The sequence below is a fragment of the Pogona vitticeps genome, chromosome 4, assembly GCF_051106095.1.
Source record: "Pogona vitticeps strain Pit_001003342236 chromosome 4, PviZW2.1, whole genome shotgun sequence".
Lineage (NCBI taxonomy): Eukaryota > Metazoa > Chordata > Lepidosauria > Squamata > Agamidae > Pogona > Pogona vitticeps.
In genome coordinates this window covers 54,045,819-54,072,656 of record NC_135786.1, presented here as the reverse complement: position 1 = coordinate 54,072,656, position 26,838 = coordinate 54,045,819, and the positions used below count along the sequence as shown (strand labels likewise).

The following is a 26,838-nucleotide window of genomic DNA, read 5'->3' as shown; positions in this document are numbered from 1 at the left end:
AAGTCTCAAGTAAAAGAAGGTTGATAGTTTAGAGGAAAGAGATTATAATATTGTGGAAAGAGTTCCAATATCCACAGTCAGATATAAACACATTTTGGAATAGCTTTCAGGATCTTTATATCAATTCATCAGACAAAATATTGTAAAAAAAAAAGAAGATGAATGGGAGGACAATGGTTTGTCAGGATTGGAGACTCTGCCTGGTGATGGTCTTAAGAAAGAATGGAATAGAGAGTCTTAAAAGGATTAAGCTCCTCTAGATGTCACTGCAAATTTCAGGTGACACTGGGGATTATTGAGACAGTGCTTTAGGACTGTAGGGACAAACAAATATTTTATACCTGATTCCCCTCCTTTGTTGAACATACAGTACTGGACTGAGGCCCCAGTTAAACCCCAGTGGCAAACTTAACTTCCATTGATTTCAATGGTTTTCCCTATGACTAACCTTTCCCATGACTAACCTTGTGATAATACTAACCATGTGTAGGGCAAGCAGAATTAGGGCAATTTGACTTTGCATTGATTAGATCAGCAGTCACTTCTGTGATTTGTTTTAGGTTATCACAGAAAGACCCTGGGTTATTTCATTGCCAGTGTCCACACTGACCCTTCAATCCAATGTACAAGGGGGGAAGACTGGAAGAGGTAGAGTTTAGTTAAATATTAATTAAAATATCCTACTGGCAATATCAGGCTAAGTGACAAAACAAATTGCAGATTGTCCTTTTGGGAAAGTAGTGTGAAGAAAAAATTATGTTCTGTTCTCTGCATTAAATAACTGTGACAATTGGCAGGATCCAACCAGCTGTTAATTCCTCAGCTCAGGGATACAGAAAAAGCTGTACTTCAAGAAGTGCCTCCTCACTTATTTTTCTCCCCTGGGCAAGATAGGAAAAAATGTTTGAAGTATAAGAAAGAAAACTGTCTTTTGTGCAAGAAAGGACAACATCCAGAGATCATGGGGTGATGGGGGAAGCTCAGCAATACTCCAGTAGATTGCACATGGTGTCATACCACTGAGTTGCTTGCTGTGCCACCTGTAAAAATCCACCATGGAATTTCCGTTGCAAATATGATGTGCAGGAATGTGCAACTAACTTTGATGCAGCAATTGGAAAAGTAGGGATTTGCAGGCTTATTCTGGAGTCAGATTGGTTTGAAACTAATCCTGTCTCTATCTAATATATACAATCCTTCAGCAGAGATTTGAGAACAGTTTTATGAAAGCTAATTTATTGGGAACTAGCTCGGCTTATTTCCAATCCTACCCAACATGAACCTTGGGACAGGAGGAGTCCTCGAGCTCTAATAACAAAAGAAACAGAGGCACCGACCTCCAGTATGTTATGAAAAGGCAAACTCAAAAATTGAACTCCATTAGTAAGTTGCAACTAGAGTATACCCATTGAATCAATGGGGAATTTGGTAAGTCAAGTCCTCTTTAAATTCCATTGACTCAATCGGCTGACCCTAGTTGCAGCTTACGACTAGATTTCACCCAGTGTTCCTGTTAGTGAGGGTGATGTTTACAAACTGTGTGGAGACAATGCTTTCAATTCTAACAAAGTGGCATCAGAACATAACAGAATCCTGGATTTCTTCATATAAATGGAGAAGGTCAGTGATGAGATAGGTCCCATGAACCAGCCAAACTGGATGAAAAAAAATGAAACTGAAGAGGAAGTGGCAGTAAATCACAGTTTCCAAAAAAGAAAAATTGTTGCAGACCAGCAGTTTCATAAAGCTTTCCAGCTCCAAATAAGATTTTTATCATGCTCCATCCTTAGTCCTGTGTACCAGATCTTGGCAGTCTTCATTGCTATACCGTAGCTTGTTTGCCGGAGTACACTGAGAAACCATTAGGCAATAAGGAACAGCCAGAGGAATGCTGTGCTTCACAACATGATGATTACTTTGTGTAATCACACATAATTTGTGTAATTTTAAAAAAATCACATGATTAGTTTAACAACTGAAAAGAAATCTGCCCTGGGTAAATTAAAAAATTGACTACCTTGCTCTTTCTCAAAGATAGCCCTTAAAAATAACTTCTGAAGAAATAACTTGATCAAGTCAGTCTTGTTAGAGTCACTGCCTTTTCAAGATGCATATAGATACATTTTATATACAACCAACAAAATAGAAACTATAACATGTTTTATCGTTTTTAAATGCGAAATTGAAAGTGAAAATATTATTTCAAACAAATCAAAAGCATATTGATTATGCCCCTGAATAATTAAGAACCACGATTGAGAAATGGGTAATTTTACAGAGAGAAAGAGTGACAAAGGTAAAAAGGTAAAGGTTCCCCTTGACAATTTTTTTTTGTCCAGTCGTGTTCGACTCTAGGGGGCAGTGCTCATCCCCGTTTCCAAGCCATAGAGCCAGCGTTTGTCTGAAGACAATCTTCCGTGGTCACATGGCCAGTGCGACTTAGACACGGAACGCTGTTACCTTCCCACCGAAGTGGTCCCTATTTATCTACTTGCATTTGCATGCTTTCAAACCGCTAGGTTGGCGGGAGCTGGGACAAGCGACGGGAGCTCACTCCATCGCATGGATTCGATCTTATGACTGCTTGGTCTTCTGACCCTGCAGCACAGGCTTGAAAGAGTGACAAAAGAGATCCGAAATTCTCAGACATGGATGCCTATATCAACCCTACTGGAGTTCACTTGTCAGAATCTACTGGAGTTGTTCTACTGATAGAACTAGTTCTACCAGGAAACTGAGGAAGCCCCCCCCCCCATTGTATCATCAAAACCTGTTGTGGATCGCTGAGAAGTCAAACTAAATGTATAATGCTCTCTCCTCCTACCCACCCCTTTTAGTACAAGTCTTTACAGAATAATCTTGAATTCTTAGGTAATAAAACCCAATCTGCTAATATCGTCTGACCAAGCTATGGTATTGAATTCAGTTCAAATGCTTACTGTTTTAAAGTTAGGACAATTATATGCCTGCAGTGATTATAAATGTTGGCATTAGAAGGCAGGCTGCTGAAAGTTAGCTGTTTTGTGATTTTGCCCATGAAATAACAGTTTTGTGTAGCAAAATTCTGGCCTCATCTGGTGTATTTTGTACCTTAATCACTGAGGCATCCCTGAAAGTTCTCAGCTGACGTTTTCCCAGTGCAGAAGGGAGTCTCAGAATGTTCCCTGAAAGACTGTCAAACACCTACCTTTACTACAACCATTGGGGGGGGCATATTTGGGTTTGTTCACTGGATTCATTCTGCCTCTGTCTAATTAGGGGTTATGCTGTGAATGTGATGACATTAAAGTACCAAGCAGCCTGATTTTGTTGGCCTTGCAGCACCACCAAAATGCAAAGAAGCCAGAGAGAGGCAAGGCAGTACTTTGTGTGTCATATTGTTCTCATTCTGGATGGGGCAGAATGGGGGAACAGTGCCTAGTATTTACGTCATGGGACGAACGCGTCTTATGTCACTCTTATTCTGAGTATTACTATCACCTGGGCAGGTGTCTGGTGACCATCTTGAATGCCTCTTTACCAGCACCTTCAATAACCATAATTTCTAATTTCTTCATGAGACAGAAAAAGTGCTTTGCCCCAGTTTACCCCACAAAATTAATGGCCAATAAGAGACACTTTTCTATCATGCAAAGAGAGCTGAGAAATTTACATTCTTTTTCAATTTATCCCTATAATTCAGTAGTGAGCAGCGAAGAGGCACTGCCTGCTCTCCATGGAAGTGCAGTTGAGTTGTTGTTATATGCCATCAAGTCACTTCCAACTTATGGCTATCCTATAAATAAGTTGTCTTCAAATTCGCCTGTCTCCAGCCACCCTGCCCAGCTCTTGTAAACTCAACCCTTTAGAGAGTCAGTCCACCTTATATTTCTTATTTTTCCCTGCTGTCTTCCACCTTGCCCAGTATTATTCTTTTTTCCCAAGAATCCTGCCTTCTCATGATGTGCCCACAGTAAGACAGCCTCAGTTTCAACATTTTTTGCCTGCAGTGATAGTTCAGGCTTGATTTGATATAGGATCCACTTATTCATTTTTCTGACAGTCCAGAGTATCCGCAAATCTCTCCTCCAGCATCACATTTCAAACAATTTTTCCCCATGTCAGCTATCTTAACTGTTCAACTTTCACACCCGTATACAGTGATCAGATATACAAGAGTGTGGATGATCTTGGTCTTCATCTCCAGTGACACATCCTTACACTTGGAGCTCTTTTCTAATTCATTCATTGTTGCTCCTCCTAGACTAGAATAACCCATTGGTCAATTATTATATAATTGGTCAATTATTATATAAACTAGTTACATCTCACCAACTGTTGTTACATATTAACTGTAGCCAAATAAATAATTAAACCTAAGAAAGATCTATCAAACTAACAGGAAGAAACCCCAAACGTAACCAAATTTAGGAACAATAAATTTCAAACCAATCAAACAGTCACAAATTCCTTTAGTCAGTTCAATCCAGTAAAAACAACAAAGTAGCATTCAGTTCTTCTTTTCATCCATGACAGTTAGCAAAGCATTTGATATTTCTTATCAAACTGTTATATTTCTGTATCCATAATTGTATGTCTGCATATGGATTACTAAAGAGAGTTTTTTCTCTTGAATTTGTTTATGTAATTATATTAAACTTTTATGACTACTGTATTTTAGCCCTAATTTGTATCTCTAATTTCCAGGGTGTCTTTCAGACTAAGACCACTGTTACTAACCTTCTATTATTGCAATCATATTGTTTGTTTCTAGACCAACAGAGTACAGTGGTGCCTCGACTTACGACCATAATCCATTCCAGAAGATGGGTGTAACTAGAAATGGTCATAATTAAAAGCACCATTTCCCATAGGAATGCATTGAAACCCTATTAATCCATTTCGGCCAGGAGGGGGGATGAAAACAACAACAACAACACACAGGAAGCCCCATCAGAATGCAATGGGGCTGAAATAAAATTAAAAAACCCCCAAAACACCACACAGGAAGCCCCATCGGAACGCGATGGGGCCGAAAAAAACAAAAACAAAAACACAGCAAGCCCCATTGGAATGCAAAGGGGACGGGAAACACACACACACACACACAAAAATCACAGCACAGAAACATAACCTAAAGGTAAAGGTAAAGGTTCCCCTTGACAATTTTTGTCCAGTCATGTTCGACTCTAGGGGGCGGTGCTCATCCCTGTTTCCAAGCCATAGAGCCAGCGTTTTGTCCGAAGACAATCTTCCGTGGTCACATGGCCAGTGCAACTTAGACACGGAATGCTGTTACCTTCCCACCGAAGTGGTCCCTATTTATCTACTTGCATTTGCATGCTTTTGAACCGCTAGGTTGGCGGGAGCTGGGACAAAGCGACGGGCGCTCACTGCGTCACGTGGATTCGATCTTACGACTGCTTGGTCTTCTGACCCTGCAGCACAGGCTTCTGCAGTTTAGCCCGCAGCGCCACCACGTCCCTCCAAAGAAGCTCTTCACAGATGAACGGTTAGTACTCCAATTTAAATTCCCAGCTTTTTTCCCTGCCACTTCTCTGTTTGTAACTCAAAGCTCTGGCCACAAGTTGAAGCACAATTTTGTGGCCGGAGCTGGACACAATTCGAAATGTTTGTATGTCGGGACGGTCGTACTGTAAGTCGAAGCACCACTGTATCTTTAGCTGCAGATTTAATTTAAACATATCAAAGATCACTGGAAGTGTAAAAGAAATTAGTATGAAACAGCACCCATGCAAGGCAATTAATTTTTCAAGGAAAAAATGATGGAGGAACACCAATGCATTTTTCTTATCAGACAAGTGTGAAAAACATAGAGCTGCGAAGATTTACTAAACTGAGACTGTCCTTTTGCACAGACCTCCTCCTAAAATACTGTCCACACACAAAGCCCTGCCGTACTGCATCCAGCCGAGGTGACGTTGAAACAGAACTGATATATCACAGAGTCTAGCTTTTGTAGACAATGTGGCAGACCATAATAAGCCACACATTAAATCGCATGGACTTTTACATGAGACCCATAAACCTTGAAGAGATCAAAAGAGCTTCTCACTGAATCCCTGATATCCTAACGGGGAACCACACAAGGCTGTTCCTGTCTGCTTGTATCTAAAGAATTCGAAGCCTACATGTTAGTTCTTATAAACACCACATGAAGTACCGAGTGTTTATCTGACTCTACCAGTACAGATGAATTCACATAACTGAATATTCCACTATACTTTTAAAAACATACCCTACACACAGAATACTAGCATGCTAAGCAGATCTCCAGAACCTATATTTTCAACCTTCTGGTTTCTTGTGAAGTGTGGTCTTTTTAAAGGATGAAATAGTATTCAGTCACGCACCAGGACTGTAATGATACAGCTCCAAACATGTGCTTATCACTTTATAATCTCTTTCATGTGAACTGTGCCTAAGACTGTGAGCCAGCTTCCTTTTCGTAAGGTCTTTACTGTATTTGTTAGACAGAATGATCTATCTGAAATAGAGCTTGTGTTCCAAAATCAGTTAGTGATTGTGTCAGGATGTGGGGAAGAAGGGTTGCCCAATTGTATTAAAGCCCATGGTTTGCATGCCAAAAGTCCCACATTCAGTCCTTGGTATCTCTGATTTAAAAATCAAAATCAGGAAGCAGATAGTATGAATCATGTCTGCTTGGGAACCTGGAGAGCAACTGACTGCTACAGCAGGCAATACTGGGTTGTGTTTTATTGTTGTTTAGTCATTAAATCGTGTCCGACTTTTCATGACCCCAATGACCAGAGCACGCCAGGCCCTCCTGTCTTCCACTGCCTCCCAGAGATTGGTCAAATTGATGTTGGTAGCTTCAATGACACTGTCCAACCATCTCATCCTCTGTCATCCCTTCTCCTCTTGCCTTCACACTTTCCCAACATCAGGGCCTTTTCCAGGGAGTCTTCTCTTCTCATCAGATGGCCAAAGTATTGGAGCCTCAGCTTCAGGATCTGTCCTTCCAGTGAGCACTCAGGATTGATTTCCTTGAGAATGGATTGGTTTGATCTCCTTGCAGTCCAGGGGACTCTCAAGAGTCTCCTCCAGCGCCACAATTCAAAAGCCTCAATTCTTTGGCGGTCAGCCTTCTTTATGGTCCAGCTCTCACTTCCATACATTGCTACTGGAAAAACCATAGCTTTGACTATGCACACCTTTGTCGGCAAGGTGATGTCTCTGCTTTTTAAGATGCTATCTAGGTTTGTCATCACTTTCCTCCCAAGAAGCAGGCATCTTTTAATTTCATGGCTGTTGTCACCATCTGCAGTGAACATGGAGCCCAAAAAAGTAAAATCTGTCATAACTTCCCCTTCTATTTGCCAGGAGGTGATGGGGCCAGTGGACATGATCTTAGTGTTTTTTATTTGTTTGTTTGTTTTTAGGTTGCGCTTCAGACCATTTTTGGTGCTCTCCTCTTTCACCCTCATTACGAGGTTCTTTATTTCCTCCTCACTTTCTGCCATCAGAGTGGTATCATCTACATATCTGAGGATGTTGATATTTCTTCCAGCAGTCCTAATTCCGGCTTGGGATTCATCCAGTCCTGCCTTTTGCATGATGTATTCTGGATATAAGTTAAATAAGCAGGGAGACAATATACAGCCTTGTCATACTCCTTTCCCAGTTTTGAACCAATCATATCAAGTTCTGACTGCGGCTTCCTGTCCCACATATAGATTTCTCAGGAGATAGATAAGGTGATCAGGCACTCCCATTTCTTTAAGAACTTGCCATAGTTTGCTGTGGTCCACACAGTCAAAGGCTTTTGCCTAGTCAATGAAGCAGAAGTAGATGTTTTTCTGAAACTCTCTGGCTTTCTCCATAATCCAGCGCATGTTAGCAATTTGGTCTCTAGTTCCTCTGCTACTTTGAAATCCAATTTGTACTTCTGGAAGTTCTCGGTCCACATAATGCTGAAGCCTACCTTGTAGGATTTTGAGCATAACCTTGCTAACGTGTGAAATGAGTGCAATTGTACTGTAGTTGGAGCATTCTTTGGCACTGCCCTTCATATGGATTGGGATATAGCCTGATCTTTTCCAATCCTCTGGCCACTTTTGAGTTTTCCAAACTTGCTGGCATATTGAATGCAGCACCTTAACATCATCATCTTTTAAGATTTTAAATAGTTCCACTGGAATGCCATCACTTCCACTGGCCTTGTTGTTAGACAAGCTTTCTAAGGCCCACTTGACTTCACTCTCCAGGATGTCTGGCTCAAGGTTAGCCACCACATTATCTGGGTTATCCGGAACATCCAGATCTTTCTGGTATAATTCCTCTTTGTATTTTGTCACCTCTTCTTGATGTCTTCTGCTTCTGTTGGGTCCCTACCATTTTTGTCCTTTATCATGTTCATCTTTGCACAAAATGTTCCTCTAATATCTCCAATTTTCCTGAACAGATCCCTGGTTTTTCCTTTTCTATTATTTTCCTCTATTTCTTTACATTGTATATTTAAGAAGGCCCTCTTGTCTCTCCTTGCTGTTCTTTGGAAGCCTGCATTCAATTTTCTATAACTTTCCCTATCTCCCTTGCATTTTGTTTCCCTTCTCTTCTTGGCTATTTCTAAGTCCTAGTTGGACAGCCACTTTGCTTTCTTGCATTTCCTTCCCTTTGGGATGGTTTTTGTTGATGCCTCCTGGACAATGTTACGAGCCTCCATCCATAGTTCTTCAGGCACTCTGTCCACCAAATCGCGTTCCTTAAATCTGTTCTTCACTTCCACTGTGTATTCATAAGGGATTTGGTTTAGATTATACCTGACTAGCCCAGTAGTTTTTCCTACTTCTTCTGTTTAAACTTGAATTTTGCTATAAGAAGCTGATGATCAGAGCCACAGTCAGCTCCAGGTCTTGTTTTTGCTGACTATTGTTACAGACAGCACTGATGTTACCTGTCTGTCATGGGTTTGGAGGGAAAGTTCCATCCTATGGGGAGTGGAAGGCGGGACATCAGGAGGAGGGGCTGTACTGTATAAATATGTGATGCCTGTGTGGTGAGAGGGAGATACTGAGAGACACTGGGATGTGACGAAGCAGCAGCTGGGAAGAAGAAGCTGTTGTGGGAGTCTGTGTGTCAGACAGGGTACTACTGTGTGTCAGAGTACCAACCTGATAGGTTCAGGTGTCTGATGGTTAGCCAGAACTGATAGGTTCAGGGTCTGTGCTTCAAGTTAAGGGTTCTGTGTGAACCAAACTGTATGCTTGTATGAGTGAGAATAAGCCACGTTACGTTATCCTATTCACCTGATTATTTTATTATCCCTGTGTGTGTATTTAAATAAACCTTATTCTTTTTATTGTTTAAAAATCCATCCCTGGTCTGTGTGACTTCTTATAGGGAATGGTTGGTGGCAGCTTAGTGTAACTGTGTGACATATCCCAGTAGGTCTGGGGTTGTCACATTGATTGGTGTCCAGTGTGTGGGATACGACTGGTCCAGTTGTCCAGCGGTCCAGCAAAGCCTTGGCAAGTGTGCCCAGAGCAAGGGGGGTCTAGTCAGGGACAGTCTGAGGCGCGTAGGTAATCTTCTAGGTGTACCTCACGGGGGGGTGCACTAGTGGAAGAACGTGCCAACTGGGGAGACTTAGATTAAGGTGCTCTGAGGCAGCCTAGTTTTGGCGGGAAAAAGCTGAGGCAAAACTGCGTAGTAACAGTGAGCTAGCTTGCCAGCTGAGAGGCCCAGCAGAGGGGGGTAGGCTCTGACTCGATACTGTTGCAAGTTTAGTGCTGAAGAACAGCAGCAATCTCTAGGGAGAGCTGGTTCTGAGGCAAGAAGGAAAGAAAAAAGTGGTCGTTTTATTTTGAGGCTTGACTTTTAAAGCAGCTTGTTCTGGGGGGGGGATTATGCCCTTGACTCGAAGCCAGATGGCCGAAATGAGTGAAGTGAAAGACCCCCAGATTGACCAAGGTTCTGAGGATGAATTTGGCTCAGTGCAGGGTGACAGCACAGGAGAGCAGAACCCAGAACTTAGAAAATTGCTCCTAGCCCAACAGCATGAACTGAGGATGAGGCAATTTGAAATGGAGGAAAGGGAAAGAGAAGAAAGGGAAAGAGAGAAACAGCGGCAATTTGAATTAGAGAGAGAGAGAGAGAGAATGGAGAAGGAAGAAAGATTAGAGAGACAGAGAATTGAATTGGAATTGCAGAGAGAGAAAATGGCGTTTGAATTAAAAAAATTGGAACTGATGAATCAGAACAATAATAATAATAGGGATTCTGAGGGAGGCCAATTGTCTAAGGCTGACCTGAAGAAATTCCCTGTGTACCACAAGGGAGATTGTCCTGAGGTGTTCTTTTCCTTAGTGGAAAGAGCGTTTGTGGACTTCTCAGTGAGGGAAACTGAGAAGATGACCATCATGCGGTCTTTAATCAGTGGTAGCCTGGCTGAGGTTTATGCCGAGATGCCTGAGGAACTGATGAAAGATTTTGCAGAGTTTAAAAAACTGGTGTTTGCCAGACATGGGATAAATGCAGAGCAGCTGAGACAAAGATTCAGGTCCCTCACCAAGAAACCAGAACAAACTTTTACCCAAGTGGGGGCCCAATTGGTGAGGCTGCTTGAGAAATGGCTATCGCAGGAGGGAACAGAGACCTATGAGCAGCTTAAAGATTTGATAGCACTGGAACAGTTCTATTCAGTCCTGCATGGGGAATTGAAATTCCAGGTGAGGGAAAGGAAACCGAAATCTGTGGCAGCAGCCGCAGAGATCGCAGATTTTATTTCCCAAATAAGAAAGCCCTTGGGTGAGGGGAAATCTGTAGGTAAACCCAAAGAAACCTACAGCAAGTACTCTCAGGGACCAGGGAAAAGCCAGCAAGGGGGAGGGGCCCATGGTGAAGGGAAGCCCTCAGACATGAAACTAAGACCTCAGATTTTGGAGGGAAAACCAAAACAAGATGAAAGAGAATCAAAATACACCAGAAAATGTTATTTCTGTCAGGGAAAGGGTCATCTAATCTCAGAGTGTCAGAAATTAAAGCAGCTAAAAGGAATGGTGCCTCAGAATTCTAGTGGGACCAAGCCAAAAGCTGTGTTCTGTGTCCAGAAAGAGCAAGGCTCAGTGTCACTGAGGGAGCCTGTTGCCATGACTACTCAGTCTGGAACAGCTACCTCTGCTGATCAGGCTGAGGAAAATGGTCCTCTTGTGGAGGTAAAACGCTGCTTGCTGGTGAAAACAGATTCTCAGTTGTTTGAGACAGCAGGGGTGGACGTAGGAATACTTGACCGTCAGTATAGGGGGCTGCGGGACACTTGTTCCCAGGTAACCCTGTGCCATCCAGATATCATCCCTAGGGAGTTTATAATCCCAAATGAGAGCATGAAGGTGGCAGGGATTGAGGGGCAGGTAATCTCTCTGCCAGTAGCAGAGGTACCTGTCAACTTTCAAGGCTGGAGGGGAGATTGGCGGCTAGCGATTTCATCGACTCTGCCAGCAGCCGTGCTCGTGGGAAATGACCTGGCTGAACATGTGAAACGGGTGCTAGTGATTACACGCTCACAAGCCACCACGGGGACAGTTCAGGGGGGTAATGATGAGCCAGAGACGGAAGCAGAGGGGAGTTCAGAAGCTGTGGTGGAAACCTTAACCACAGACAGCAGATTTGGACAGGAGCAAAAGGCAGACGCCACTCTCCAAAAGTGTTTTGAACAGGTGACGGACGCCCAGCTAACACCTGAAACCCCAGTGAGATTTCGGGAGAAAAAGGGGATTTTATATAGAGAAACCCTGAGGAATATCTCAAAAGGGGGAGATGGGATCAAAAGTCAGCTGGTGGTACCTGAAAAGTATCGCCCCATGATCTTACAAAGGGGTCACTCTGACATGTCTGCTGCACACTTAGGGGTGAAAGGGCCCCTTGATTTGATCAAACAAAATTGGGAGCAGATCACCCAGGATGACCCACAAGACGTTGTGACCTACATAGACACCTTGATGAATGACCTAAGGAGAAATCTAGAGCTGGCAGCAGAAAACCTGCAAGCTCAGAAGGTCAGACAGAAAACATGGTATGACCACAAAGCTAGAGAGAGGCACTTTGACCCAGGGGAGGAAGTGCTTTGGCTTAGGCCCTGCAGAGAGAATAAACTGCAGCTCAAATGGGCAGGACCATATAGGGTCATTTCCAAGATGTCAGACCTGAACTACCTAATAGAGCAGGAGGAGAACCAAGCAAGGAGGGTGGTTCATGTGAATGCCCTAAAACCCTACTACAGAGGGGAACAGAGGGTTTTATTCGCGATAAAAGCAGCTGAGAGTGAGGAAGCTGAATTACCCTTCTGGGAGGGTAGAGGGGAAGTAAAATACAACCCAGAGGAGGTAAAGATCAGTCCTGCACTCACCCAAGACCAGCAGCAAGAACTAAAGATGCTGCTTAGTAAATATCAACAGGTGTTTTCCAACAAGCCGGGGATAGTGAAGGGAGTGATGCATCGGATCCACACAGGGGATGCACCCCCGCAGGCAGTATCCCCATACCGAGTAACGGGACCCTATAGGGACAAGGTGCGGAAGGAGCTGGACGAGATGCTGAGGGAGAACATAATCGTCCCCTCTTCTAGTCCTTGGTCCTCTCCGATAGTCCTTGTGGACAAGCCTGATGGGAGCATTAGGTTTTGTGTTGATTACAGGAAATTAAACCGTGTAACCACTCCTGATGCCTACCCAATGCCCAGGCTAGACAACCTGATTGAAACCATAGGGGGTTGTCGGTTCATCTCATCATTGGACCTGGTAAAGGGATATTGGCAATTAAGAATTGATCCCAGGGATCAAGAAAAGACTGCCTTTTGCAGCCCTTTTGGTCTCTATGAGTTTCGAGTCCTGAGCTTTGGTCTCAGAAATGCACCAGCCACATTCCAAAGGCTGATGGACCAGACCTTGGCAGGGCTCAGTGACTTTACAGTGGCCTACATTGACGACATAGGGATCTTCAGTAATACCTGGGAAGATCACCTGATACACCTGGAGTTAGTGCTGCAGAGGTTAAGTGCAGCAGGGCTAACAGTAAAGGCCAGCAAGTGTCAGCTGGGTAGCCCAGAAATAAAATACTTGGGTCACATGGTAGGGGGAGGAATGATAAAACCCCTGGAGGCCAAAATAGAAGCTGTTCGTGATTGGCCTAGACCCAACACCAAGAAAAAAGTCAAATCATTTCTTGGGTTGGTGGGCTACTACAGAAAGTTCATCCCGAGGTTTAGCGAGATTGCGGCTCCGCTGACCGATCTGACGAGGAAGACGGCTGATGACCGCATCCCGTGGACCAGCGACTGTGAGGCGGCGTTCCAGAGGTTGAAGGAGGCGTTAATCAACTATCCAGTCCTGCGTGCTCCAGACTTCGACCGGGAGTTCATCATCTACACCGATGCGTCTAACAGCGGGGTAGGAGCAGTTCTGTGCCAGGAGGATGAGAATGGTGACCAGCATCCAGTGTCCTACCTGAGTAGGAAACTTCAAAAAGGTGAGAGACATTTGGCAACCGTGGAGAAGGAGTGTTTGGCCATAGTCTACGCGATCCAGAAGGCCAAGCCTTACATCTGGGGAAGACATTTTATTCTGTGTACTGACCATTCACCATTGCAATGGTTAAAGACAATGAAAACCCACAATAGCAAACTTATGAGGTGGGCTTTAAACCTACAGGACTATGACTTTGAAGTGAAGGTGGTCAGAGGGTCAGTGAACTGTGTTGCTGACGCCTTATCAAGAAGACCTGAAGATTGAAGACGGCGAAAGAATATGGACTATGTATATATAATGATGACAAAAGTTAAATGTACCTGGTTTTGAATTTGGTTTGTATGAATAAAGGTAAATTGATGTAATGTATATGGTAAATGTTTAAATGCATAATTGCTATGGTTTAACTTAGAGTGTAAGGATAAGTAAGTATGATATGGTATGTATAACTGTTGTTGTGTGTTTTATCAAGGTTGTTTTTTGGTGAAAAGCACGTTAGCTTTCCCCCTACAAAACAACTTATAAAGAGGGGAGGTGTTACAGACAGCACTGATGTTACCTGTCTGTCATGGGTTTGGAGGGAAAGTTCCATCCTATGGGGAGTGGAAGGCGGGACATCAGGAGGAGGGGCTGTACTGTATAAATATGTGATGCCTGTGTGGTGAGAGGGAGATACTGAGAGACACTGGGATGTGACGAAGCAGCAGCTGGGAAGAAGAAGCTGTTGTGGGAGTCTGTGTGTCAGACAGGGTACTACTGTGTGTCAGAGTACCAACCTGATAGGTTCAGGTGTCTGATGGTTAGCCAGAACTGATAGGTTCAGGGTCTGTGCTTCAAGTTAAGGGTTCTGTGTGAACCAAACTGTATGCTTGTATGAGTGAGAATAAGCCACGTTACGTTATCCTATTCACCTGATTATTTTATTATCCCTGTGTGTGTATTTAAATAAACCTTATTCTTTTTATTGTTTAAAAATCCATCCCTGGTCTGTGTGACTTCTTATAGGGAATGGTTGGTGGCAGCTTAGTGTAACTGTGTGACATATCCCAGTAGGTCTGGGGTTGTCACAACTATATAGAGCTTCTCCATCTTTGGCTGGAGAAAACATAATCAATCTGATTTTGGTATTGCCCATCTGGTGATGTCCATGTGTAGAGTTGCCTCTTGTGTTGTTCGAAAAGAGTGTGATGACCAGCTTGTTCTCTTCACAAAATGCTATTAGCCTTTGCTTCTGGGGTTAGGTGATATAATTAATCAAAATAATCTGACCTGATGCAAGATATCTTCCTTCTTATGCAAATATTCCACAGAAAATGATGAGAATACACTGCACAAGCCACAAACAGACTGTAATCTAGATTGCATATAATCTGAATTGCATACATGGCTAGGAGTAACTAAAGGTGCAGTGTATTTATGCCATCCAGATTTCAATCTGCCACAAACAGAGAGAAACTAAATCCAAGAACTGGCGGCTATAAAGTAAGCAGTTACAGGGAATACTAGCAAGCCAGGAGCTTGAAAATTACTTTAAAGCTAAAAGGATTATCGCTGTGGTGAAACCATCCACAATGCACAGCGAAGCATGATGCTCTGGTCACAGACTAATGGGGGATGGTGCTGGGAACGGTGGCGAGGTACTGCAGTACTGGGATAAAGCAAAAAAAAAAATAATCATACCACTGAAAAGTTATGAATGGTCTCAGCATGCCAGTGCCTCCACTGAAGTTATACAGATCAGCAAGATTTAAAACAAAAACCAAAAAGACCCTCAGGATCACAGAGCATTCTACAGTCCTACAAATATAGTTTGGTGATCAATTCCATTCACCACTAGTACCCTGCATCGGATCCATGGGCAGGGGCAAAAATGCATGGATATGATTGTACTAATTCAATGTGCATTTTTGTTAAAAAGACAACCCCAAGTGTGCCATTGAATGAGGGGAACACATGTAGAGAAGTTTATCTCTGCCCAGTGGGAAGCTAGAAAGTGAAACAAATGGAACCGAACTGCAGGTACTAAGAACTGTAAACCAGGCTTTTCAGCAACAGCCGTCTATGCAAGTACTTAATCTTGATGTATTAATTCTACTTTGATAACATTTCAACCATATTAGGCTTTTTAAAAAACTGAACTGAATGAGTGTGCTTTTCCTGCAGTAGCCTGGTAGTAAAATACAACTGAGGCACATTAGGAAAAAAAAGCAGCCGATCCACCACCACACTTCTGTGCCTCCACTGGCTTCAGTACAACCTTACTGTATTACCTTAGCACCTGTAAAGTAAAATATAGTACTCCAAAAATGTTTTGGCCTCATCGATTGCATCTGTTCTCTGAATATTTCTGTGTAATTTACTCATTGACCCCGGTGAGCAAGTTCAGCTATAAAAAAAAGCAAACCATATGGATTGCTTCTCTCCCAGGAAAAGAATACCATCCGTCAAACACTAGCCATATTTAACAAACAGCAGCTTTAATACTGCTGTTTATGTACTAGTCAGAAAACTCTCCAGTGGGTTATTCAAGTGTCAGGTGGAGTTGTGGCATGCCTTTGACATGTTAATGGAATGATCTAACAGTTATAGAAGGAGGAAAAAATATCTTATACTGTACTATAGTGGCTAGCTTAACTGCGCCACTTTTCAGAGCAGAAACCACACATTGCAACCACAGGTCCTTCAGACAATCTCCTAGTTTTCCAGCCACAGAGCTTCACACCTGAGCCACAAAAGAAAGATAAGGCTGCACTGCTTATTGAATTGGTACTTTTTCGCTGAAGCACTCGGCTACTGTAGAGGAACAGCTCTGTAACCATCAAGAAGAGTTGAAGCAGAGAGAAAGACAGTAAGTGGATAAGGGGGGGGGAGGTCTACAAGCATAAAATTACATAGTACCCAAGTTCAATTGCTTTAGGAGCTACACAACTCATTTTTTTCCCTCAAAGAAGCTCAGGTGTACACATCATTTGGCAAGTTTAGGTACTAGTTATCACGATAACTTTGGAAGTGACGAACATCTCTTCCAGGGAGACTGGAGCTGCAGGTTATATATGTAAGGCACAACATTTTCTCTAATATCTCTGTATAAATGTAAGCCATTTTTAACTGGCTGGACAGTTCAGTGCTCTATGTACCTGGCTATGGAGCCAGAAGTTGGGAATTTTATTCTCTACTGTGCCTCCTGTGAGTAGAGCCCAGCCTGTGTGGCCTTGGGCAAGCTGCGCAGTCCCAGGATGCCCACAGAAGGAGGGAATGGTAAACTACCTCTGAGTACTCTCTACCTAGAAAACCCCCAAAAGGTTTGTCATAAGTCTGAATTGACCTGACAGCACATGATTATTTTTATAATATTTTGTCTAAAGAGCTGAAGCCAGCACACGTGTCTGTCCTCACCTAACACCCCTGTGAGGCAGGTCCGACTGTGTGTGCGTTTGTGTCCCCCACAGTAAGCTTTATCATTGTGTCAGGAACTGAATCTGGATCTCTCTAGAGCTTGACACACTAAATGCTATACCATACTGGCTTTGTCACAAAGCTCAGTAGCTAAGTTTTGGCCTCTCACAGTGTTTCCGCTGAAGCTACCTCTCAGGTTTATTGTGAGCACAGAGGGAAATAATGTCCTTGTAGACCACCCTGTACCCTTTGATGGAATAATGTGGAAATGGAAAGGAATGAATGTTAAATTAAAGCTAAACCTCTTTAAATAGTCCCCTTGACTATATCTCTAAAGCGATATAGTGAGCTGTAAGAATAGCACTCCAGTCTCACAGGTGAAGGACGGGGTGATAGAGAATTAAAAGATGTCACAATTATATTTAAGTGCTTGGTAAAGCATTTATAAGCCTCTACAGGGGAAAAACAGCTGAAGCAGTAGGCAAAAAACAGTCTAAAGCCAAATACACTTCATCATGCAGAAAAAGATAATTAAAAGTGTATTGCAATGAAACGCTGTTGTAGTGGTACTTTATTGAGTACTGCACAAGCATTCATATATGTCAGCTGAAGACCTAGTGTATTGGTATAAATTACCGCCCATCACAATGACCCCATAATGTCTAAGCTGCATTATTACATGATTAAGAGGCATCATTATGAGCATTTGGATTGTAGGTACTAAAGATGGTTGAAGCACTCTAAGAAGAGGCAAAACATCCCTGCTGAACCTTTGAATTTGCAGGTCTTGAGTATTTTATCATGCAAAATATATTGTGGATTATGAGAACAGGAACAGTTTCCCTTTCACTGATTTAACTGAAGATACATAGTGAAAATCCAATACTGTATTGCCATTTTGTTGAAGTCCCAAAATGTTAGAGCACAGTCCTCGAGAACAGGTAAATTGAAATGAGACAATAAGGAACCATGCTGAGAAAACAGAAACCCTGATTAAGGAGGAAAGAACACTAGTCTACTTTATATTAGTTTTTTAAAAAAAATGAAGACCCATGAAGACTCAAACATGTTGGAATGATACACGTAATTCATTTTCATGTAAGCTGTGATCACACATCCTGCCTGCTAATCAATGCAAAAGGTGGCATCCATTCCACATGCACACTGGTGTGTGCAATGGATACACACTCAACTGTATATCAGGAAAACAAAACAAAAAAAATAAAAAATGAGGAAGACAAAACATTGTGGCACCTTAAAAACTTCTTGAAGAAGTGGACTTGTCCATGAAAGCTCACATTAAGACGTAGCCATTGGTCTTTAAAATGCCACATTTTTGTCTTCTTTATTTTTTTTATTTTACTTTTGGTTTGGGGTGATATGCTAGCACAGACTAACACAGCTACCTCTTCCAAAACATCCAACTGTGTTTCCTTGTCGGTCTGAAACTTCCACAGGCAGAATATCTAAAATCTGGCCTCCTATATTATGTACCTTTGGCAAATTAAATGGGAGTAATATAGTTGCTTACACAAGGGATGTGCTGTGTGTAAAGCAGTCCTTAGTCCAGTGGGCTACCCAACCCCATGCTTTGCCTCCCACAAAACTTGGAATAAAATTTTAGAAATGCCACTTTTCTGTCTGTGATTGCAACAAGAAGCTCAAATCTCTCCGGGTCTTTTTTGTTTGTTTGTTTGTTTGCTTCCCCCCTACCCAGGAAACAGAATGTATTAATGAAGTGACTGAAATTCACTGATCCTGAATAACCTGATTTCCTATGCTGATATCTCAGATGGGCAAAGCTACCACCTCACTTCTGTTGCTGGCGCACCACTGAATTATGCCACTGTAATTTTTCCTCCTTTAGATCAATACTGTTTTCTCCACCTGCACTAATCCTTTAGCGAGCCAGGACAGTCTTATCACAGCATAATATTCCAATTAGCTTACACTGATGTTTTTTCCTCCACTTGCAAGATTATTACAGGGGACTTTGCTTTGGCAATGACTTTTCTTACAAAGGCAGTGTTAAGTACAGCAGAACAAAATAGACAGCAAGTTGGTCTGAAACTTGCTTTAAAAGCCTTTAATCCTCTGGCTATGGATGGATTTTTAGAAGCGAGTTAACACCCCCCCCAAAATGCTGAAAAATGATTAAAGTGCAACCTTAATTCATTGATGCTGACATAAATTAGCATAACCAATAGCATGGACCCTTATATAATCATGACCCAATTAAAAGCCAGTTAATGGGGATCAGTATTAAATGTTCCAGTTCATGTCAATCATCCCAAATTCTCCTACTGTGCTACTATGATCTCTTATGAAAGCTCAGGGCCACAAAAGAGAGCTGGTTACCATTCATAAGTCTGGCAATTAAGAAGCATTGACCTCACTGCGTAGACTTTTAAAGAACATTCCAACTGCCTGAAGCAGGATCTGTTCAACTGAAGCCAGGTGGTTAGCAAAGAGTTTCGCTCAGAGCTCCAGAGCCTTGGAAGAAAAGGAAGGAGATGCCTCTAGCGGCATTACAGATCACAGCTTGGTTGTCACTGCCTGGATCTACAGAGTATTCCCACCCAGCCTTCTGCCACAGTTTCCTAAAGGGAACCAATGTTTATCACACTGAAAATGAGAAGCACTGAGAATTGGGCAATTTTGATAGACAGATCACAGGATTCCACAATGAGAGTAACAGGCAGAAAGACAAGCAGAGTAGCAGATTTGTACCATCAGCTAGCATGTGCTAGTAAAAAACAAAAATGCAATCAACGCATCTCAGTGTCAGGAGAGGGAAGAAGGAAAAAGGGGAAAGCCAGTCTTTATTTCTGCTTTTGCCAGCTGCACTGAAATATTGAAATAAATTTTTGATAGCCTCTTGCTAACTAGGCCAGCACAGTTTCTAAATGATAGGATGCTTTGCTTGTGTAGAACCACCAAGGGGGGAAAAAAACTGGGTATGTCCTATCTAGGAACAGAACTCACATTTCTCATAAATATATCTTGTGAACATAAACAACCTTTCCTCCCTTGCAGCCTGTGTTGGAAATCTTTTGTGGTGGTAAATATGCATACTATTTTAAGCGGAGCACGTCTTGCTGTACTCACAGCAGTCTATTGCCAGACCACGTTGCATGATGATACCAGGACCTGATGTGTTCCTGCATGGGAATGCATGAACACATCAGTTATTAAATTCAGAGAGATGGTTTCCCTGCTGCTACAAAGTAACCATAGGCAGAAGAAGGTAAACGACCAGCCAGTAGACACAAATGGTCAGCAAAAAAGAAACAAAGAGGAATAAGTGTGTCTTGATTATAACTTATGATGATTTAGAAATACAAGTGTCTGCTATTTTTCAGCAGTTCTCCCAGAATTAGTTAAATGAGGGCTTCAATTCAAGCCAGAAACAAATATTAGATATAGCTTATGAAGGAAACAGGGAAATTTGTAACTAAATTGAACATTTGATTCTCATCTCCAGGACAATCAACTTCTCTCACTTCCAGGGTTATCTTGCTTTGTTTCATAACTGGTATTCAGAACTTGAACATGATCCCATACATTTGAAGTCACAAATGCTAAAATACTGCCTCAGTAACAATTCTGTTTAAAAAAAAAAAAAAGGAAAGCAAATTGTTCTGTTTGCACTCCACAGTGCTTAAAACACTCTCTGGGTGGTTTATAAGTTAATTATGCAGGCTACACATTGCAACACCCTCCAGTGAGTTGGGTACTCCTTTTTAATTGACCTCGGAAGGATGGAAAGGTGATGCAAGTCTGAGCCAGCTACCTGGAATTGAACCCCAGGTTGTGAGCACAGTTCTGGCTGCAGTACAGCAGTTTAACCACTGTGCCATGAGGTTCTAATTATGGGCTCTCTCTAATGTCTGTTTCTGACCACTTTGGGAAAGTGACAAAGTTTTGTGTCTTTCTGGAGCTCAGTGGCAACAACTCTGAGAGTTTGCCAGTGGGAGAGATAACAAAAATTAGTTCCTGGCTGCTGTCCAGCACAACACCATCCAGTGGACAGGCAAAGGATGCTATAAAGAACTAATCTATAAAGATTGCCAGGGGTGTTGATGGGAGCTTTCAAAGGCTGAACCTATATTTAATATGACATTGCTGTTAGTGCTGATATACATTATTATTATGTTAAGATTGGTTCCTGCTTTGAGACTAAGGGCACTTGACGAAGCAGTTTTCTTACTGATTAGGCTTTCCTACACATTTTACACAGATAGTGCTGCTGTTGCTGGTCCCTTCTGGATACAGGAATATGGGCCCAGAATAATCAGGTGACCAATACAAAGTCACAGATTTGGAAGGTACCACAAAGATCACTTAATCCAATCCTCTGCTGAGGTAGGAAATCCAAAAGTACAGCATCCATAATCAGTAGCTATTCAACCTTTGCATGAAATCCTGTAACACACAAAAAAAAGATTTCAGCACCTTCCAAACCAATTTGACAAACTGCCTCATACTCTCATGTCAGTCTTCCTAATTTTTATTCTAAATTAGGGATGAGAAGCCTCCAGATGTTTAAGGCTACACCTCCCACAATGCCTTAGTATTGGCCATAACATAACAGATGTACAGTACTTGGTGGGAGATACAGGAACACACACCTTGCTAACTCACTCTACATCATTTTACTAGTTTTTTTCCCTATACAGTACTTTCATCCCTATTATTCAGGTCCAATTTGTGGAAGAACAGAAAAATATCATCTTCTATGTGACAAGCTTTAATATATTTGAAGACAGATGCATAATATTATGCAGCTGACTGGACAGCTCAGTGAGTTAGAGATCTGGCTCTGGAGCCAGATGTTGTGAATTCAACTTTCTGATTCCCAGGAGTCTTGGAAAATCCCAGGATACATAGAAAACTCTGGAAAGGGTCACTGTAAGTCAAAACTAGTTTGACAGCATACAATTATTATTACTATAATATTACATACAGTATATTCACCTCCTATAATTTTTCCTCTTATTATATCATCTATGGAGAGCTAAATCTTATGACCAGTAAGTCCCTTACTTTAGAGTTTTTCAAAGCAAGGGGAACTGGTGACTCCAAATTCAGAGATGGTGTGAACTTTATGGGAGGTACCTGTGTTGCTGAACCTCTTTTGAGGCTGATGTTCAGTACCTCTGATAGCTCCTATAAACTGAATGCTAGAACCCAGAGAAGATTTACATCATCTCTAAAAGAGAAGTCAGCAATCATCACTATTTCAAAGACCAACTAGATGGCCAACATGCTTAAGGAAAAGGGTTGATAGCCAAAAGATGTTGTGTACCCTAGAGGTACAAAAGGAGGATTCTAGCTTTAACCTACTTATGAGGGCATATGACAGCCAAAAGTCCTAAAACAAAAGAGAAAAAAATTGTGCTGCACTTTTTTTTGTAATAGACCATTCACACACTGCAGCTCAGGTGTGATCTTTCTATATAATAATAACCACATGTTGTCAAGTCAATTCTGACTTACGGCAACCCTTTTCTGGGGTTTTCAGGCAAACTTAGAAGTTGTGTGCATTCCCTTCTTCTGGGGGTGCCCTGGGTCTGCACAGCTTGCCCAAGGCCACACAGGCTGGCTCTTCTCACAGGAGGTACAGTGGGGGAATCAAACTCCCAACCTCTGGCTCCACAGCCAGATACATAACTCACTGGGCAATCTAGACAGCTGATCTTTCTATATAGTGCTATAGAAATTTTCTGGTTTGTATCCTACTTCAAAATATCATGACTTCCTCATGAAGGAATTCCTGGGCATAGTTGCATTTCACTGAAAACAATGGCAAAAATGATTGATTAATACAAGAGTGCAGAACCTGTGGTTCTTCGGGCCATGTCAGATACATTCTCTCACCCCAATCATTGGACATACTGGCTGATTATGATGAGAGTTGGAATCCAGTAATATCTGGAGGACTAAAGTAATATCGGGAGGACGATGCCTGGAAGACGAGAACTTGGAAGAACCTCTTGAATTTATCTGAGGTAGAGATTATAACATACATTAATTAAGGTTGGTTAGAAATGTAGCTAAGGTCTGTTATGCCCCTTTATCTACAGGTTGTGCTTAGGATAACCCATAGTTCTATGAGCCTTCCAGCTTGTCTCAGCACTACCTTGTAAAATCCTCTTCAACCCAGAGCCAAAGGTGAGTCAACAACACAATGACTCATACTTGAGTCTCATATATGCTGATATAATCAAATTGATGGTGGTGCTTTTCTGAAAGAAAGCGGCTCCCCGCCAGGGTTGAAATAGGCATGACAAACATATTGCTGCAAAACAAATGAATGTAGATGCTTTAATTCAGAAGGGACTAGAAACCACTGGTTCGCTTTCAGTTCCCATCAACTTCCCTTTTATGCAGAAATCCCAGATCTGTGAGGGGAGGGGATTAACAAAAGCCCTGCTGGAAGAGAACTTTCCCAGAGGGAAATGCATTCCAGATAATGCTTCATTGCATGGCACAAGCAAAAGGCTGAGTCTGAATTATGCTTCAAAAGCAGCAGCATTCTCTTTAAAAAAATGAAAAGAAGAGAAGGTATTCTGGCCTTCCTTACCATTCACTTGACCAGAAAATGGCATTAAACTAAGGTGCTTTTGCCTACCACCATCGCTACCACCAAGTCACTCTCAATTTACAACACACAGCCAGATCGACCCAGCAGTTATTTACTGCCTGCAGTAAAAACATAGACCTTTGCTGTTATTCTACTGGTGAAGACAGAGAGAAATAGAAATTAGTCATTCTATCCTTTCCACTGCCTCCTGAGAAACATAGACTAGCCACAGAAGCCATGCAAAGCAGGCTACTCCCTCAGAGGTCTTCTCACCCAGCCAGCCAAAATCCACAGTTGGGCAGTAGCTTTATCAGGATGGATCAACATGTGCAAGTTATAAAGTTCTCCAGGACTTTACATCATACTAGGGGGTACCAAAATACAGGGTGGGGGGCAGGAGAAGAAAAAAAAGTAGCTCCATGTATTATTTTTAATTGCCTGTAGCTATTTCCCTACAGATAATCCAGCGTCCAGGTAATATCTCTTCTGCAGAACGTATTTAAAATGCATCCCTTCTCCAATGAGATAAACTCATTCCACGATGGACTAGGTGGGCCAGTCAAATACAGTAGATGCATTCTTGCAGTTCAGTCTCCGAAGCAAAGGAGCCAAAGGTTTCATAACCGAGAGGTGTGTGCGTGTGAGCATTCTCTTGGGGGCAGCAAAGCACCTGAGCAATATTTCCAATTCCAGGGGCAGCATCTAGTAAAAAGGGGTGGCGGGAGGAAGCTAATCTGAGGACAGATTAGCAGAATACCAAAGGGAGGTCCGGCTACAGGGCTCACGGGCTCGCAGATGAACACTATTAAGGCAATTAACTGAGAAGAGAGGTGCGGAGAGGAACTGGCGCAGCTCGTCAGGCATCTACTAAATAATCTGGAATAAGCGTAGTATGCCAGCCCTAAATCATTCAGGTACGCTCCGGGTCTGTTCTCATTATTCCTTCCTTCGTCCTCCCCCACTTTTACAACATCGCTGCCCAAACTGCAAAAAGTGTCTCTTTCCGCCGAGCTGACTTCCTATCTATTTTGTTTTTTACGCGTCTGTTTTGCTTAGATGTCTTCTTGCTGCAGCCCAAATTGATGCAGCCTTTCTCCTGCTCAGCACCATCAAACCGCTCTAGGCTTTTAAAACACAACAGCTCGACACATATGCAGATGCTTTCTAAACGTGAAGGGGGGGGGGGGGTTGCAAGGATGTCTGCCCGTTTGAGAGAATGCCCTCATAGTTTTTGCTGCAGCTCTTCCCTTGCCGCCTTCCATGATCCTGGAGTCCCCCTATACTAACCACCAAAGATGGGGAATATTTCCCCATCCGGCTTTCCTAGTTCAACCCTGCAATCCCAGTGATTCATGGCAAACCATTATCGGGACCCTCCTGTTCATCCTTCATCGCCCAACCAATCCCCCTGGCAGTGCTGGCATGTTCGTTAGCATATCCTTGAACATCAAAGCCCCTCAACCCACTGCAAAGTTCCTCACATGTGGCGAGATGTTCTCTCCATATAGTAAGAAAGCTGGGATCAGAGCTTGCTGGGGAAAGACCCAAACGCAGCCCTACACGCCCCTTCTTAACTGCAATCTTGGCTATCGATATTTTCTCCCAGAAAGGAGCTATTACCGATCCTACAATCCACGGCGACTGCCGGGTCCTCAAGTTTAAAAGGAGTGGGCGAATATATCAGAAACAAGAGGGAGAGAAAATGAACAGTCTGCCAGTGTGAGGAGATCCCTCTAAAACCCCATTCGGCACGATCGAGGCAAATTAGAGAACTCACCCTCAGAGATCAAGCGAAGTTGGATGAAATCTTCCAGTCCCAGAGGTTTTTTGAAAAATTAATCATCGTCCTCTCGATTTCCCGACACCTGCAAGCTTCACTTTCCCGAGCAGCTCGGCAAAAAGCTATTCCCAGCGCCTGTGCTGTTCAACTCCGTGTTTTGTGTATTTTGAAAGAGAAAATCTCACTCCCTCGGCTTTTTCTTCAAAAGAGCCAAATGGACCACACGGTGGTTGTACTCGTCTCTTCCCTCTGTCCAAAATCAGGATGGGTGTAGGTCTTGCATAGTTTAGAAGGCAGTTCGTAGCAGTAAATCTTTCCCCCTCTTCCCTCTGGCTCGCTTCACCTAGGCATAGTGGAAGGTTTGTAGCCTTTCTCCTTCCTTACGGGATTCGACAACCGCCTTTTCCCGTGACTGTTGCAGATGTCCTGCTTTTCTCTCGCACCTCCAGATAATTAATGGATATCGGTGGGCTTAATCAGGCTGACTAAGGGCTTGAATCCCCCTTTCCTCCCCCTCTCCTACCATGCATGCACACACAGAGACACACACGCACAGAGAGAGGGGGGGCAAGCCGTCTTCCGAAGTGCCTCAAGGAAAGCAAGGTTAGGCTAGCCCGGAGGACCTGTCCGCTCGCGATGGTGCTGAAAGAATCGTCCGTTCCAGAGTCAGGCGCTAAAATGCTCGAGAAGCGAGAGACTCTTTTATCCTTATTGGATCTTGCAGGATAGAAGTGGTATTCCAGGTCCAGGGACAGGCTTCTCTAGTGCAAAATTTTCCAGCTGCCTTCCCCCCCCCCCGCCCCCCCACTTTCAAGGAAATCCTAGAATTTGACAACGGAACTCCTGCCGAGAGAGACTGTGCAATGTGGGGCTGGATGAAGTGCCAGCCTCCTCGTCAACCGCGAGGGGATATCAAAGCCACCTCCCGAAAGGTCCCCACTTGTGCTTTCACCGTTGGGGGAGTAGCAGGAGGAGACTGATCCGTGGACGTAAAAAAATATATATACAGAGAGGAAACGGGTGGGGGTGGAATCTACAGTAACAGACTAAATTCAATCTGATAACATCTGCTGAACAGCATGCACAGCAGCCAGAGAGGAGGGAGGCTTGGAAGTTTTGCATTTGGAGCAGCTGCTTTGATTTCTGCCAGCCTTTTAAAGAACTAGTACACCTTGGTATTAGAGCGAAAAAGGTGGAAAACGATCCCACGGAAATACACTTCTATATAGGGTCGTTCTTCCTTTCCCTATCCATATTTATCTACCTCGACCATGTTGCTTCAGATGAATAACTCAAAATAAAGCAAAATGCACCTAATGAAACTGGCTACAGATTTACAGTAATCCAAGCAAGTTTCAGCTGTAATTAACCTGTTCGTCTTTAAGGACTTAAAAGCTTCTCTGTTGCAGATACTGGAAAGCAAAGTAAAATGTTAAGCTGTTAAGCACAATGCTTTCAGTAAACAGTGGGAGGTGCCTTCACATTTTTTTAATGGGAAGTGTAAAAAGAAACAATACAACGGTTAAAATCAGGTGCTACATGCAGTCATGAATATATTCATAAGCAAAAGCAGCATTATGAATGTTGGCACT

At 42.8% G+C, this 26,838-nt stretch overlaps 1 protein-coding gene across 3 annotated transcripts in view; it reads right to left on the bottom strand.

The window, feature by feature from the left end:
• GRM4 (glutamate metabotropic receptor 4) overlaps nt 1-26,224 on the bottom strand; it is a 368,710-nt gene extending 342,486 nt beyond the window's left edge. The window contains exon 1 of one of the 3 annotated variants that reach the window (XM_072997425.2): nt 25,244-26,224. The gene's annotated coding sequence lies outside the window, so the exon portion shown is untranslated. The remainder of the gene's footprint in view (nt 1-25,243) is intronic. The other 2 variants (XM_078392715.1, XM_078392716.1) reach the window with 2 other exon arrangements.
• Between the last annotated feature and the right edge of the window lie 614 nt (nt 26,225-26,838).